Consider the following 16,480-nt stretch of genomic DNA (forward strand, 5'->3'; position numbering starts at 1 on the left):
ATGGTGGCTCAAAATATTACACATGTAACTAAGCAAGCATACATCCATCATGGTCTACATTTTTCTAGTATTCAAATCAGTTCCAAATCTAATATTTTAAAAATAATTATAATAACATATAAGTAATAGGCCTATTTCATTTTCCACAAAGTATTGGAATAAAGTGTTCTCAATATTATCATGGCTTAATTAAACAATGTGTTTAATGTTCCACAAAGTATTGGAATAAAGTGTTTGTATATATATTCTTGGATTAAATAGACAATATGAAGAGTTCAGATGCAAAAGCCTCTAAGTGCCATTTGAAATTTTCTTCTAAAATGATAATTTTTATCAAGCTTGTATATTTAAGTTCAATAATTTCACTTAAATGGCAATGAAGATTATTATTTGTCATTTAAGTGAAATTACTGAACTTAAATATACAAGCTTGATAAAAATGGTCATTTTAGAAGAAAATTTCAAATGGCATTTAGAGGCTTTTGCATCTGAACTCTTCATATATAATTTTCCATAAAGTATTGGAGTAAAGAAATTGGAATATGGTCCTCAAATAACTCATTAGGAGGGGCTTAATGCGGTTTTTTAAAAAATAACGTTTTTTCTCAATAGAAAATCGTCAATATACGTCTCTAGTTCTTTATTGAAAGACAAAACAGTTTAATAAAACAAAATACAGGAAACTTACATTTGGGGACATTTAAAAAAAATATATAATTTATGTATTATTAAACTGACTGCGCTTGGCTGGTCTGTACATTTCTCCAAGCTTACAAACAATAATTATTTCCAAAACGACACATATTTACCCATCAATATTCTCTAATAGCCTATAGTCATAAACATTTATCCAAAACGGTCATATGAATGGGCAGTACCAAAACAAATCAACCAGGGCAACGGTCACAAACAGTGCAATTAAAATCAATATCACCTTTACATTTTACAAAGTAAAGCAATGTTTCGATGGGTAAACGAAATCCTCAAGTCCTCTTAAAACGTCAACAGGCTAGCTCTTGCGCAAAGATGACGCAGTCACTGACTCCACCCCCTTCAGTTCATCTCAATTCAGTTTCACTGAGGACGACATACACGACTTCATCCTCAAAGCGGTTACGGCTCAACGTGCACTTTCTCCGGGGATTGCCAAGGGATTTCAATGTTTGGCCCGTTCTTTGTAAGTATCCCCTATTATATTTGGCTTAGCTACTGACTCCTAATATGGCAGAAAGACGTTAAAAACGACTACCCGAGACGTTTTTTTTGCCTGTTTCTAGTGCAGCTGTGAAAGCTCGCGTTCAGCCGGTGAAGGAGCTCGCGAGTGTGGCAGCCATTTGCCCGCGTACGTTTGAACGGAAACTCCATAATCGTCTTTTATTTGGTTTACGGTTGGACAGTTTTAACCGACTCAAGGACGGTTTGTCGCTCATTCCTATATATGTTGATTTATGAAAGGTCTGAAGTTCTCCCCAGGCTGTCTAGCTGTCCTGTATACTGCGCTGGCTAGCCGCTTGCTAGCGGTCTCATCATCAGCCAGAGACCATGTCAAGAAGTTTCTCGGACAGTTTATTTGCCGCTACACTTTTAACTCTGTGTTTAGACATTTGGTTAATTCCGGGTCTGAACATAATATTTAAGTATTTACTTTTTAATTACTAACTAATTTTCACTATTTGATCGGCAGTGAGGGTCAGAGAGGGTGCGATTGAATTGTTAGCCTGGAAGCTAACGTTAATGTTATTAACTGTCAGTTCAGTCTGATAACACTTTATCGTCAAACCCCAGAATGTTCGTGATTTCAGTGGCTCAATTGTTACCCAGAGCGTGGAAGATTAGTTAATTAATTTTAGATTTCCTTTTTTACAGTAAGTTACCACAAACCTTGTGTGTATGTGTTGGTTTCCCTCACATTAATGTTTGCTTTATTTTAGCTGCGAGTCTGACATATGGTAAATCTTTAAAGCCGACCCTTGTCTTTGATCATTCCTGTATCCAGTACCTGGTTAAACTGTAAGCTGATGATCCAGCATGAGACCTGAACTGCGCAGTAAACTAACTGTTAGCTGCTAAACCGAAAGTTTTTAAATGCCATGCTTTTAGAAGCAGAACAGGTAAGATGACGAATAGGGAAACTGACTTAAGCTGGTATGCTTGATGTGTTCCAAGTTGTATTTAGGTGTCATGTGTAACGTTAGTATTTGATGAGTCACCTGCCGTTGTGCTCCACCTGTTCTCATCCTACTCATGTGTAATCAATACAAGGAAACTGTACAGGTCGTGGTGGGCTAAGTGGTTTATGCATTGCCTTTGGGACTGGACATCGGAAGTTGTAAAATTGCCAAGTGGGAACAAGTCAGGACATGTTTTAGAGCTTAAGGTATGGGTGTAATATAAGCTGAGAAATTTTAAGAACATGACAAGGTGTTTGTTTACATTAGTTGTTTGAAATCTTGAAACTGTGACAAGGTTGCTTTTTATCGCTTTGACCTTGCCTTATCTACATATTTATTGGACAGGTAACTTATAGGCCTCTGAATGACACTGACATTTATTTCACAATTTAATAAACCTTATTATACTTAAATGGGCATTTAATTGGTAGTTTGACAGAATTTTTGTTTACTACATTGGGACGGCTTTAATTAAATGTGAGCACAATAACTTCAGTAAACATTAAATATCTTTCCACTTTAATATTTTATTTTATTGAAATATCATTACATAAAAAAACTTGCAGATGTATTTCTGTAACTAGGCTATCACATTATCAGTTAATCAGTGTTTAACTTTAAGTTTCAAGAACCTGGAGGGAGTACACAACACTTTGAGAAGTAATAATAATATGTTTCTGCTTTGCTATATCTGTTACATTTGCAGGTGTTGATTCAGTTTCAGAAACGTTTCATGTCTAGACTTGAGGCCATCTATAGATTTGCCTTTACTTTTTTTTTCTAAAACAAGTTGGAAAGTGAGTTCATTCCCCAATTAAATTGACCTGTGTGAATTTCTTCTTTCTAATTTCGTATAAGGTGGTAAATAAGTACTTTTATGCACTCGTATCTGTGTTCAATCTGGATATTGATATTGATACTGATATTGGCATCACTGTGCTTTGTACATCCACACATCTCTGTCCCATATTATACTTAATTGAATGTATTATCATGACTTGTTGCTGTATAAGAGTAGAGTTGATGCTGCTCACGGAATAGACATAATCAGCATTTTGCTGCTTTGTGCTAGTCTGCTGAAAAATTTCTTATTGTAACCAAGATTAAGACTATCGTATAAAGGCCTGATAACCTTTCAAAACTCTAAAGTACAAACATGTCTTTTTTGAGGCCTGTTCGGAGCATATTTATGGCTTGTTTGGCATTTTGGGCTGTCAGTAGCCACTCTTACTGGGCAGCATGTTAAATGTCATTGGTAGCAGTAGTTCACAGCTTGTTAACAAACATGGATCGAGTTGTGCCTCACAGCAGGCTTTCTTAAAACATCTACACAACTGGCAACAGCATGACTCCCATTCCTCCCACTGTCTTTTCAGCTTGTCTGCTTAAATATTGAAGGACTGTTGTACCCTTTGAGCCAGCATTGCAAGCCCAGCAGGAGCTAACCCTTGATGAATGAGTGTGGTGCTCACCACAGTCTCATCCTGACCTGCAAGACATCTGCTCCCTCTGCAAGGCTTCGATGCAAACTGCATGATGTGGCCTTTGAAAAGGCAGTCAATCCTCAAGATTTCTGTGTTGAATAACATGAACTGTCTGTCTATTGTTTGAGTCATTCTATTAGGTTTACAGTCACAGTGCTGTAAGCTTCAACTTGATAGGAAGTGGGCAGGTTTGTGGCAGCATTTACAAGAGCCACCCTCTTAGCGGAGTTTCCACTGACTACTTGTCTTCCCTCAGTGCTTCTTCAACACAATTTGTGGTGGCTGGTGTTGACACTTTTTTTTATAGTCACATCAGTTTCATCAGTCAAATACAAGCTGAAAAAAGAGTTGACATTGACAGTTGTCGTGTTTTAAATAGTGTTAAACCGAAACGCAGTATGTGGCGGCGAATTAGTCTATGTGTGGGAAACACTGCATAAGTCACGTGCGAACTGCTCGGCTCGGCACTGACGGCTTATAGCGTCGAGTTTCTTTACTTTTAGCCGACGAAAGCAGAGCCATGGAGAGCCGCTTGTGTCGCCCAGATTTGCTTCCCCTGGTCTGCATTTTCACCAGACATGCGTTAATCTCCCAAACAAAAACAGAATTTCAAACCAAATATGGAAAATTCTACGAAATTCCGTGTTAACAATAGATTCCGCGTTAATTGGCCAATTCCGCGATTCCGCGGAAATCATAGGGCCCTTCACATGCCCTTGTTTGAGCTTGAAGATGCAAAACTCGATGCCGGTCCTCTAGTCCAAGAACCGCTCCTTTCCCTGCACTTCGGCCTCTACTTCCTCGGACCTAGTTGCACGACCTCCTCTGCTTCGCCCTCGACCCCGGATCTGTCCTCGACCTGACGATGCGGTAACTGAACATCATGACTTTTGCGTAAACATTCACGCCACTTTCAAGTCAAGTGGCATGTTATCTATATGCATTTTGAGCTGTTATTCAAACAGACTCTAGTAGTCAAGTCAAATATATTTATATAGCACTTTTCACAATACAGATTGTATCAAAGGTGCTTCACAGTATCAATCAAGACAACATAACAGTGTTTATTCATGAAAAGACAATCAAGTTTGGTAGAGATGATCAATGGTATGATGGGTCATTTAATTTTAATATCCCCAACTGAGCAAGCCAAAGGCAACAGTGGCAAGGAACAGAAAAACTCCATCAAGTGACCCGATGGTGTCCTAAAACTCCATCAGATCACCCAATGGAGAAAAAAAAAACCTTGGAAGAACCCAGGCTCAGTCGGGGGCCAGTTCTCCTCTGGCGTTTATGAACTAGAGGCCAAATAAAAAATGTATATGAATGCCAGGCTAAATAAATGCGTCTTTAGTCTAGTTTTAAACTGAGAGAGCGAGTCTGAGCAACGAACAATATCAGGAAGGCTATTCCAGAGCTTCGGAGCTAAATGTGAAAATGCTCTCCCTCCTTTGGTGGATCTGGAAATCCTAGGAATGACCAGAAGCCTCGAATTTAGTGATCTTAAAGAGCGCGATGGATTGTAGGGCGATAGAAGATCTGTTAAATAGACTGGAGCTAAACCATTTAGAGCTTTAAAGTCAAAAGTAATACCTTGTAATTAATACGGAACTTTATAGGTAACCAATGAAGTGATGATAGAATTGGTGTTATATGATCATATTTTCTTGGTTTAGTAAGAACTCTAGCGGCTGCATTTTGGACTAACTGTAGCTTGTTTATTGAGGATGCAGGACAACCGGCTAATAAAGCATTACAGTAATCTAGTCTCGAGGTCATGAATGCATGAACAAACTTTTCTGCATCAGAGACAAATAGCATAATACGTAGCTTAGCAATGTTTCTAAGGTGGAAAAAGGCTGTTCTTGTAACATATGAAATATGCTTTTCAAAAGACAGGTTGCAGTCTAATATAACACCCAGGTCTTTTACTGTCGGATAAAGTAACAGGGCATCCTAATATGTTAAAGTCGTGCTGCGAAAGGTTTTGTGGACGGTTTTTAGATACGATAAGTATTACCTCTGTCTTGTCTGGATTTAATAAAAGAAAATTACGTGTCATCCAGTCTTTTATATCTTCAATCTGTCAATTTGGATAATTTAGCGTATTCATCTGGCCGTGATGAAATAGCTGTGTGCGCTTACTGCGCAGCGGTCGTGTAAATGGTTTGTCAGAGGTCCTAACTTAATAAAATAAGCTTTGCTACTAATATGATGAATGATTACCTTTGAATGTTGAATTGTAGGCAGGTGTGAGATACTAGCGTACCTTATTGAATTCATTCCCTTTTAAAATGGCATCCTTTTTGAGGAATATTGTGATTATGGCAAAGCACAGCACAAGAATGATGATGGCTTTGCTCTGGCTATACCTCTTTGCCTTGTCTGTTGAGTGAGATTACTGCTGTGCTGAGCCCCTGGGTTTGGCAGCAGATATCTCCCCTTCTTTTCAGTGCTGTGGTGTCTTTCTCACACAAACCGCCCATTTCGTGTCTTAGGTCATCAATGTACTTACATTTACGAGTCATATATCATGTGTAATTTGGGCTTCTGTGCATGCTCTTTGAGGAGGACCCCATATACCTCCATTATGTGACTGAAAGAAATTTAAATAAGAACTTATAAATAAGAATATATGACTGACAGACAAGAACTGCGAAAGAAATCATAATAAGAACTTATAATAAGAAAAATTATAATAAAAACACAATTATAATTGGGTTCTTGGCATGTGGGTTTTAATAAAGAGAAAGTACTTTTTGTAATCAGGCTCTCAAAAATGGTATAAAAATGTGGATTTAGTATTATCCGGCAATATGCCGGTTATCGGCTTTCAAATATAAAACAAAATGTTCATCGTCCAACATTTTGATATCGGTGCATCCCTAGTTGGGAAACTTTCAATATAGTTATTAGGCTTTGCTCAGTAGTCAAGACTGGACATGATAATATACATTTCTATGTAAAGGGAGTTTTCTTTTTGTTGCAGTGGGCTAGCTGAATGTCATGACTGCCATAGATACAATAAAGTATCCATGGTGTGTAAATGAATCTATGATTCAGGGTGTTCTTCTCTAGCACTGCTGAGAGACTAGTGAGGAATGCAGACAGACGGGCCTCAAGAATGTGTGTGGCATTCAGTGTGTACCTCAGGTGTATTTATAGGCCACTAAGTATGCTTTACACAGATTTTTATTTTTGGTCTGAGATAAAGTGCGCCGCATTCTAAACTGGTAGTCCTATTTAAACCGCTTAATAGCTACTTTAACTTGATGACCCAATGGTCCACTGGTGGTTATTTGATGCCCTTTGTCTTTTGTTACTGTCTGCATGGTGTAATTCAGGCATGTTTATGCGAAAAGAGCTACTCTTAACTTTTTCCTCTTAGCAACTTAAAACAACACCTGGGCAGATGGAGCATTCATTCTTGCATTGTTATCCTGTCTCAAAGCAGGACCCATATTTCCTCTCCTTTTCTGAGAATGTCACTGGTGGCCTCTTTAATGTTTATTAATACTCAGAATTCACACTCTGGGGTGCCTCCATTCTATCAGTCAGAAGGAGCGAAGTTCATCCTTTGTGTCCGGTTTTCCACTGTAACAGGACTTCATCACCTTCTGGTGATGTTAGGTTTGAAATCCTAGTGTTTTTTTGTAAGTTCTCGGTTAGATATTTACCTGAGGAGCTGTTCATTGTTTAAAGGAAAATCATTTTTCAGCCCATGTCTTTGGCTATATGTAGAGCTCTGTTAGTTTAAATCTCACCTTAATGTAAAGTTAATTATCTTATTGTAAATTTATCCATGCATTTAATAAAAAAAAATGACAGCATCATTTTAAATGAAATTATCATAACTTCTGGTGAAACAACAGATTTCTCTCTCTCTGGCATATCCCGGGCTTCTCTAATCGCTCAGTCTTGGAGCCCCTAGTTACAATTGACTTAACTCTCATTCAGATCTGCTTTCATCCAATCAAAAACGATAGATAGATTTTTTTCTCCTTTTTTGTAATATTTTCATTATGTAATTTTAGGTAAGGCAAGTTTATTTATATAGCACATTTTATATTTATATTTGTTTATATAGCACATAAAATAATGAAAAGAAATACGAATAATTAAAACATTTTTAATTTCTGATTTGATTCTAATATAATATCATATTACAAGATATAAATGACAAATGTCGCTTTTTTTATATCACTGGAAAAATCATTGTGAATAATCTATCTCTCAGCCCCTGTAAGTTTTCTGAACAACATTCCGTTTACTACTGTTAAACAGCATGAAACTCTTTATGGCATTCGCAATACAGTGACACGTGCCAAGCCAAACCTCTCTTTCTGTTCTCATGGGTGTCAATGGACTCACCTTTTCATCTGTAATGCCCTGGAATAGAGAAAACAAAACTAAAACTCTATGGTGGTGTCTATTCAGGGAGCGTAATGCAGAAGCAGTTGCTTATTACAGTAATCGGTAAAGGAATGTTTACCTCCTTTCTCAGGTGTGCATATGTGGGGGCCCAACTTGATCCAACTTGCTTTTTCTCTTATACTCTCCATACCATTTAAATTAAAGCATCCTGGGAGCTGTTATATGATTGCTTGTGGCATGGCCTGTGGAAACCTGCGTTGCTGCATATTAACCTTTCTGGAACTGATGTAAAGTTTACTGCTTTTGGAATTTGCTTATTGGCCTCAAATCATTCCTGTCTTGCTTAGGGTAGAGTTGGGCTTATCTTTTCTTATCTAGATGGAGAATTCAGGCGTTTGCTCTTGTGTTTTTAGTTGCCGCTGCACTTTCTCACGTGGCTTCCACCACGGCAGTACAGCATGGTGATTACAACAAGTCAGGCAGATCTGAACAGGTGTATCCTCACATTTCGCTCCCTCACTGCTTTCTTGGTATCTTCCGCATACTTTGTTGTGGAAAAGGAGTAGAGAGTCTGTAACAGTGGAGCATGTTTGAAGCTGCGGAAGTTCTAGAGAGAGTGATATAAGTGAAGCCTTTGCACATTTGTGGTAAAGTGCAGCAACTATCAACACTTGTGTAACTCGCATGTTCTCATGCAGGCAAACACGCATGTTCTCATACATGTTCAAGCATACTGAAATAGCAATCAATGGAAAATCTCCAAAGAGTGCTGAAAATTTGTCTTGTATTTGCATACATCTGTTCTGTGTAATTGGGGTGAGAATAGCATGCGTCAGTGCTGTCGGGGGAGTTTTTCTGTGAATTGTCAATGCATGGGTGGATGTTTGCTCTCAGCAGGGTGGAGTACATATGCGTGTGCCAATTATGCTGTGTTGAAGGGATACTTGCAGTTTAAAAAGACACTGTCTGTGGTGTGCTGAAGCAAAGAATAAGTCTGGAAAGTGTGTACCAGTACTGTGGTATAAAGTCCTCTCTTACGCTCACTCTCTCATACCCCTTTTCCACCAAGGCAGAGCTGGTGCTGGTTCGGAGCCAGAGCCTAGTTTCAAATCGGTTCTTTGTCTTTCGACCACCAAAGCACCAGCAAGTAGCACCAAATCATTGCTGGTCTAGAAGTAAGAACCGCTTACGTCAGTGGCTGGGGGTTATCGTGACCAACAAGACGAATAGAAACTTGTGCCCGCCATTTTTTAAATGGCAGTTAATAGCAGCTTGATTGTAATCTCCGTTAATGCAAGTTACGGCGAGCTGCACGGACATGCTGGATTCGCCGTGGTTGGATACCGATGTAGGTTTGCAAAGCCATGAGCATAAATAGTTACAACTGCCAATGTTGATCTAGATGCATCGGAGCAGCATGGACTGATCGGAGCTGCGGGACTCCTGCTTTTGAATCAAATCTTTTTCTAATGTTTTTTTCGAATCGCTCTCGCAGTTCGAGATTCACAGTGCCGAACCATCTCGAACAAGCCTGGTGTGTTTGTGTGTGCCGCGCTAGTGTTGCTGGGCAACATGAGATGTGTACTGTGATGTAAGATTTGGCTCTGTGATGGCTCTCTTGCCTGTGGAAAGGCAAACCGGTTCTTTGAAAGCTCATCAGTCGAACCAACTCCGAACCAGCTCTAGCTCTGAACCAGCACCTGGTTCTTGTTGGTGGAAAAGGGGGGATCACTCCCTCACTCACTCACTCGGAACTGATAATGTTATAGCAGAGGCTGTAAGATTAATGTGAAGAGGGAAAAATAACATGAAGGCCTTAAGGATAAGCACACTTTACAAGATGCCTATAGTTCTCAATGAGTTAATTCTGTTTTTTCCATTAAATTTATTGTGGATTCCGCTTAATTTTTCTGGATGGCTAAATTACATTTTATTAATCAAAAACATGTTATTAATATAAATCATGAAACATGTTAAATTTTACAGCAATTTATTAATGGTTTAACAAATTACCTTCTTAGTGTATTTTTTAAAAAATTATTTTTACCCAGTTCTATGCTCTCTATGTTCCATTTTAATGGTTTAATCAAAAACATATCGAATTAATTGAATTCATAAAAACAACTTATGTTATTAATTTGTATAATAATAGGATCCTTTGAATTTTTTGTTGTTTTTAATTTTGGTAATCAAATGATGGCATAAAATATTAATTTATCTTTTATTAAAATGAAAATTAAACAAGCTCTCTTTTTTTTGCAAACAAATGCTACACAACAGATTTTTAATGTTAAAATTATAAAATGGAAGAAAATTAAATTTTCTTGATTAAATTACATTTTTAAAATATTTTTAAGTAGTAGCCTAGTAGTATTACATTAAGATGAACATTATACTGTACAAGAGTAATATATTTCTATCGCAGTTTCTTTAAGTTAAACTAAACTTAATTGGTTGGTTGCTGTCTAGACCTTCTTCTGTGTTTTGATGATAGTTTCCCTCAAATTAAATGTTGTCAAAGTGAGAATATTAAACCGAATGGGATTATTTAAGTATGAATTCTGGATGTTCTGCGTCAATGAATGGCCCAGATGTGCGGTTCTCTTACAGCATGTGTGAGTCACGTGGTGCTTCTCTGCGCCATTCATTGCATCGCGGTGTTGCCATCAAGCTGACGTAAACTAGTGTTTTTCCTGGATGCCCCGCTACAGCCAGCCCTTGATTTGCGCACATCAGACATGATGCTGCTGCTGCTGCATGTTTATTGTTTCACCAGCGTTGATAAGATTGAGCGCTCCGGTATCGAAATTTGGTACCGAATGACACAACTTTTTTTATTTTTTGATTGAGGCAATTCGGTCGGTGCCTAAAAAGTATCGAACTCGATACAGAAAAATACAGAACTGTAGGCTATTGTCAAATCTTTTTACGTTTTAAAGTAACGTTTAGTAATTTAATATTTTAAAATTAGATTTTTATTCAGAAACTATTTTAATATGCTGATTTGGTGCTCAAAAAACATTTATCAATGCTGAAAACAGTCGGGCTACTTAATATTTTTGTGGAATATCGTGATTACTTTCTTTTCAAAGAATTCTGAAAAAAATTTGAAGTAATGGAAGTGCATTTTTTTTTTTAAATAGAAATGTTTTGTTTCTGTATAAATGTCTTTAACATTTGCATTAAATTGATCAGTGACAGTAATTTCTTCCTACTTTCTTACTACTACTGGAAAAAATGTGACGCAATGTTTACTTATTTGAGATATACTTGAAGGTTATGCAATTGCTTTAACTTGTTAATACAACCTTGTGTGATTTATAGCAGAGGTTTGAGCACAGCATGAGCTGGCACATCTCTTATCTTTGGTTTTCTCTGCACCGCTCTCTCCGTCCCTCAACCCAAGGCCTGTGATCTCAGACTCATTCCCCAACAGTTGTGAAGGAGAGAGAAAGGCCTTGCAACTGACTCTGATACAGGTCAAGCTTTAAGTCTGTAGTTCAGATAGATCTTAAGGGACAAAAAGTAGAAATAAATGACCAATAAAATCAATTATTGTTGCATAATTTCTAGTATTACTCTATTTTTATTATGATATTAATTTCTCATAAGTCAGTTTGTTGCTTTAATCTTGGCCTAGTTCTGTGTGTTCTGACTTTCTGCAATGCATCCGCACACACAGACCCTTTGGCCCATATCTAGCGCAGGTTTCTGACTGGATTTATCATGGAGGATGAAAACACAGCCTCAGTGTCCCAGCTGGATTTGTTACTCAAATCAGAGGGATCTGAGAAGGATCATTGCCTTGCTGTTGGCATATTAGCCATCCAAAAGCCCTGTAATCTGTTTCGCTGGCTGAGGAGCATTCAGATGATTTTGGCAGGGTTAGCATGTTCTCAGATGCTGCTTTTAGATGTTTTTGTTATCCCTAGCCCGTATTTGAAAGCCACAAATAGTTAGGTTAAGTTATATGTACACATTCACAATCATTAGACCTCTATTACACTAGTGTTTATATCACAACATGAGTCATGCTTTCCTGCAACTACTAAATTCCAGCAAATGCATTTCGTAGTACTGCTAAATCCCTAAAATTAATTCACAGATTCTCTCCTCTGCTCTTACAGTAAGGGATATGCTCAGTCATGCTACGTAAAACTGTCCGTACCTCCTCTATCACCTGTTTGGGCTGTTGTGTTCCCAGATAGAGTGCTCATTATCACTTTGTACACTACTCTCCTAGATTATGACAAGAGCAGACGAATGGCCTTTCAAACTTTCCCAGCTGCGTTGGGTCGAGGCAAAGAGGGTTCAGATGGAGGGAAGGAGGGCTCATGGAAGGGAGTAAATGGAGAGCGAGAGACCGAGCTCTGTACCCAGTGACCTCTCGTCTAGATAACAAGCAGCAGTATTTCACAAAACAGTGGGCAACATGAAACTGTCATTTCTGAGAAGTCTTCCTTTTTCCACTACTCGGCTCGTACATGCACTGGGCAGCTGATGTGTGTATGTGTTTGTATATGCGGCAGGGGAACTGAGCAGGGTGTATGTGTGACACAGCAGAGGCTTCACACTCGCTCGCCTCCAGTGTTAAAGAGAAACTGAATGTCTTACCGGACAGTTCCAGTTCTGCCTAGTTTAAACGTGTGACCTCTAAATGGTAGATGTGTCGTCTTGTGAGAGAAGATTGTGAGTAGTGTAAACTTCAAAACCAAAGAGTATTGAAAACTTTTTTTCCCTCTGCCATTTCTTTTCTCTCTGTCACTTCCTGTCTCACTGTCACTTGCACTCATTTCTTCCCCATCTGTTCTGGTAGTAGCAATTACAGGAGTGGCTTGCAAATGCGGTTCTATGATTTGCATGAGACGAGTTCCTGGTAAAAGTAGAGCAGGAGGAAGTAGAGCCGTCATAGGAACGCCATTTCACACAGCTGCATCCCTGTTCGAATAGCTTCTCGTAGAGCTTTTTATTGGCATCGTTTACACTTGGCATTTGCATGCATTTTGGGAGATTACCAATAAACCATTGTGTGGGAAACACTGTAATATAATTTGACTGCTATCAAGCTATAGTTTAACCAATCAATCTTCACCATCAAACTTAGTACCACAGCTGTGCCCTCACCAATGCAACTAGTGAAAAGGGACCCTCTCTCAAACATTGTCAACATAAAGTAACATTTAAAAAATTCAGATTATAACCAAAATAAGCAGCGGTATTCAGTATATGACGGTATATATTGTTACCATGGTAGTAAATGTCAACCGTAGCAGATTTCCGTGGAAAACCAAGACATGTAAATAAGTGGGCGTGGTTAACTCCCATGCAGCATGCGTAAGACTGTGGAATTTCGTTTTCTAAAGGGTTGTTGTTAATGTGATATTTTCAGGGGGAAAGGCGCAGCCGTCAACTAGAGCAGTGCAGCACCCGTACACTACATTTTATGGCGCTTTTCCACTACACAGTACCAGCTCGACTCGGCTCACCTTTGTTTGTTTTTCCACTGTGTAAAAGTTGTACCTGTTCCCGCTTTCGGGTACTTTTTTTGTACCACCTCCGGCGAGGCAAGCTAAGGCGATACTAAAATGTCACGTGAAAACAATGATGACTGCTGATTGGTCAGAGAGAATCGTCACCGGCATTCACTGCGTCATCATTGCACGTGCCAGATGGAGTATCCAGAATTACCACGCCATTTTTAAATAGTTTGGTCAGAAATATTTGCTAAACTTACTACTATTATTATGGCAACTCGGAAGAATACGCCGTGGTCAAACGAGGAGGTGCAGACTTTCCTTTGTTTGGTTGCCGAAGAGAGGATCCTGCGAGAGCTTGAGGACAACGAGGAACGAAAGGCGTCGCTATGACAACCGGGTACTATTTGTGGCGGTACTGTCTGCAATGGAAAACGAAGTGAAAAGCGAGGCGTCGAGTCAAGCCGAGTCGAGTCAAGCTGGTACTGGTAATTGAAAAGTGCCATTAGAGGGGTGCACGTTTGCAATGGGAAAAACATGAAGCTTACTTGACAACATATATTAATATCGTAACGAATAGAAATAACCATAAATAATGTATAGTTATCTGCATCTTTCCATCTCTTATGTATAGTTACTTTTTAAACACAAAAAATGAGAGGGAGCCTTGAGAGGGAGTGGTGAATGTCAGTGTTCACCTGGCTATGATCAGAGGTGTGTATAATTTAAACTTCTTGGTCAACTCTAACAGTAACTGCTGTTCTGTTTTCATGCTGCTGCTCTTCTTCTAGTCTCTTCTAAACTTGATGAACTTGACAGAACTGAACTTCTCTTGATCAAAGCTTCAGGTGACAGTAGCTATAATAAACAGACATGGCAAAAATGTACCGGGGAACACATTTAAGCTATGATTAATAATATCCTACAAAATTAAAAGTAACTTTTATTATGAATAGAATAGTTCTATTATATATATTATAATATTATAAATTGATGAAGTAAAGCAATGCATGAGATTAAATTATTCAGCAACACTTTATTTTAAGTTCAATTTCTGGTTTCCCTCAAAGATGGCTGCAGCTGGAGAATTGAGATGTATAGATTCCGCTGTTACGTCTGTTGTAAAATAAATCGACAGCGCGTTCATTTTAATAAACGAACAGAGAACTGCAATCAAGGCATTTGTCGATCGGAAAGATATTTTTGCCTTCTTTCCTGCATGATTCAGCAAAAGTGTAACTTATCAGCTGGCTCCAATGGTTGCTAAGAAGATGGGACGTAATGAAAAGCCTGTGGTCGTTGTGGTTTCTCCTTTGGTTGCACTCATGGAGGACCAAGTAAAAGAAGCAACACTCGTTATTTTACTTGTAAAATAAGTAAGTTCTGTAGTTGACAACTGTGCTATGCAAAGTAGTTGACTTACTGCGTTGCTCTGATTGGTTGTAGATCTACCGACCATCCAACCGAGTTTTTTTCCTAGTCCAATGGAGCAGTATCAGACTCACATTCTGACTAGAATATGAGTATGACGAAGTCAGGCTAATACAAAGCCCTTTTTGTCAATTTTTGGAGAATAACTATAAATAACTATATCTTGAAGTAATCAGTCATACCGTGAAACACAATTTTGGTCACCGCACACCCCTACGCCGAGCACCAAAATATGCATTTCTAAATTTTAATCGATTCTCATTTTGAAGAACCGACATTGATTCTTATACCAATAACCGATATTTCAGTCTATGCTGTTTTCAGTTCATGAATGAACAAAGATTTGTCACGCGCCTTCCATCCAATAAATTGTAAACGTTGAAAACAGTTTTTGCGTTTGTCAATGCCCAGCCCTACTGAATATGGGTGTAATGATGTCCAAAATATTTGTTCTGAAATCACAAATCCAAAGCAGCCGCTTTGAGGAAATTAACAGGAAAGTTCGTCAGCATGTAGCCGCAATAAGAAATGATGGGCCGCGCTGGTGGGTAAGTTCAGCTCTTTGGTTCAGCGATTTCCAGTGCCTTCAGCTGGATGACTGCTCTGGTTATGAGCAGCCCCTTATTTATTTTTCGGTTACGCACTGACACAGTGGCCTGTTAGTTTCTTTGAAATGGCCACATTTTAGGACCCCTCTAAGGATTTAAAAAAAAATTTTTATATATCTATTAATTTACTTAGCATTTTTAAGACATTAAGTCTTTTTGGGCTCGCTATCTTCTAACATTACACTCTGAATACACCGTATTTGGCTGCTTAATGAGATTAGTTTGACTCCACTGCCTTTATCAGTCCTGGGGGAAACACTCGTTTTACTCAGATTTTGGGGGTTTTATTAACATACAGTTTAGTCCCCGGATATAAGACGACCCCATTTTTTCAGAAAAACATTCTTATATTCAGAACGATATGCTAATATCAGGTGTAAACGGTCATTGTTTTGTTTGCAATGTCACAATAGCCATCTCTTTCCACCTGTCCTATGTCTTTGTATGGTTGTTTCCTTGTGCAGCTCAATTATTCTGTCTGAACCATTGGTTTACCATCTGGCCCCTGGAGAAGAAAAAAAAGCACTTGTGGTTTTCTAGTCTTGAGCAAGCTTTTAGCTCTGCCCTTCTTTTGATAAGATAATCACTTTCCTAGTCTTGCTGCTTTTTCTCTCTTGAAGAGGCCTCTTTATCTTTTGTGCCATCTATTTAGCCTCATCTGTTGGATATAGCATTTGAGACTGCCTGTTTCCTTCTGAGAATTGCGACTTGTTGACAATCCAAGTCTTCTGATGTTCCTTTTTTTGAAATCGTGTCTGTCTCAACATGTCGAAGTCTCGCATCATGAAGACTCTCATTGTGTGCGCTGTTTTTTTTTCTTAATGTGGTTATTCAATCTGTTGCAGATCAGGGAGCCAAGATGACTTGGTTACTTTGATGAGTGTCCTTTTATTGTGGATGGGGGTGGCGAGTCGAGAAGAGAAGCGTGGGACTGTGAA

General features: G+C 38.6%; 1 protein-coding gene across 1 annotated transcript in view; it reads left to right on the forward strand.

Annotated features, from left to right (window-relative positions):
• The first annotated feature begins 1,036 nt into the window (after positions 1–1,036).
• ptp4a2b (protein tyrosine phosphatase 4A2b) overlaps positions 1,037–16,480 on the forward strand; it is a 35,445-nt gene continuing 20,001 nt past the window's right edge. The window contains exon 1 of the mRNA XM_039680640.2: positions 1,037–1,177. The gene's annotated coding sequence lies outside the window, so the exon portion shown is untranslated. The remainder of the gene's footprint in view (positions 1,178–16,480) is intronic.

Source organism: Pimephales promelas, chromosome 18, assembly GCF_988280905.1.
Source record: "Pimephales promelas chromosome 18, fPimPro1.hap1.1, whole genome shotgun sequence".
NCBI classification, from domain to species: Eukaryota; Metazoa; Chordata; class Actinopteri; order Cypriniformes; family Leuciscidae; genus Pimephales; species Pimephales promelas.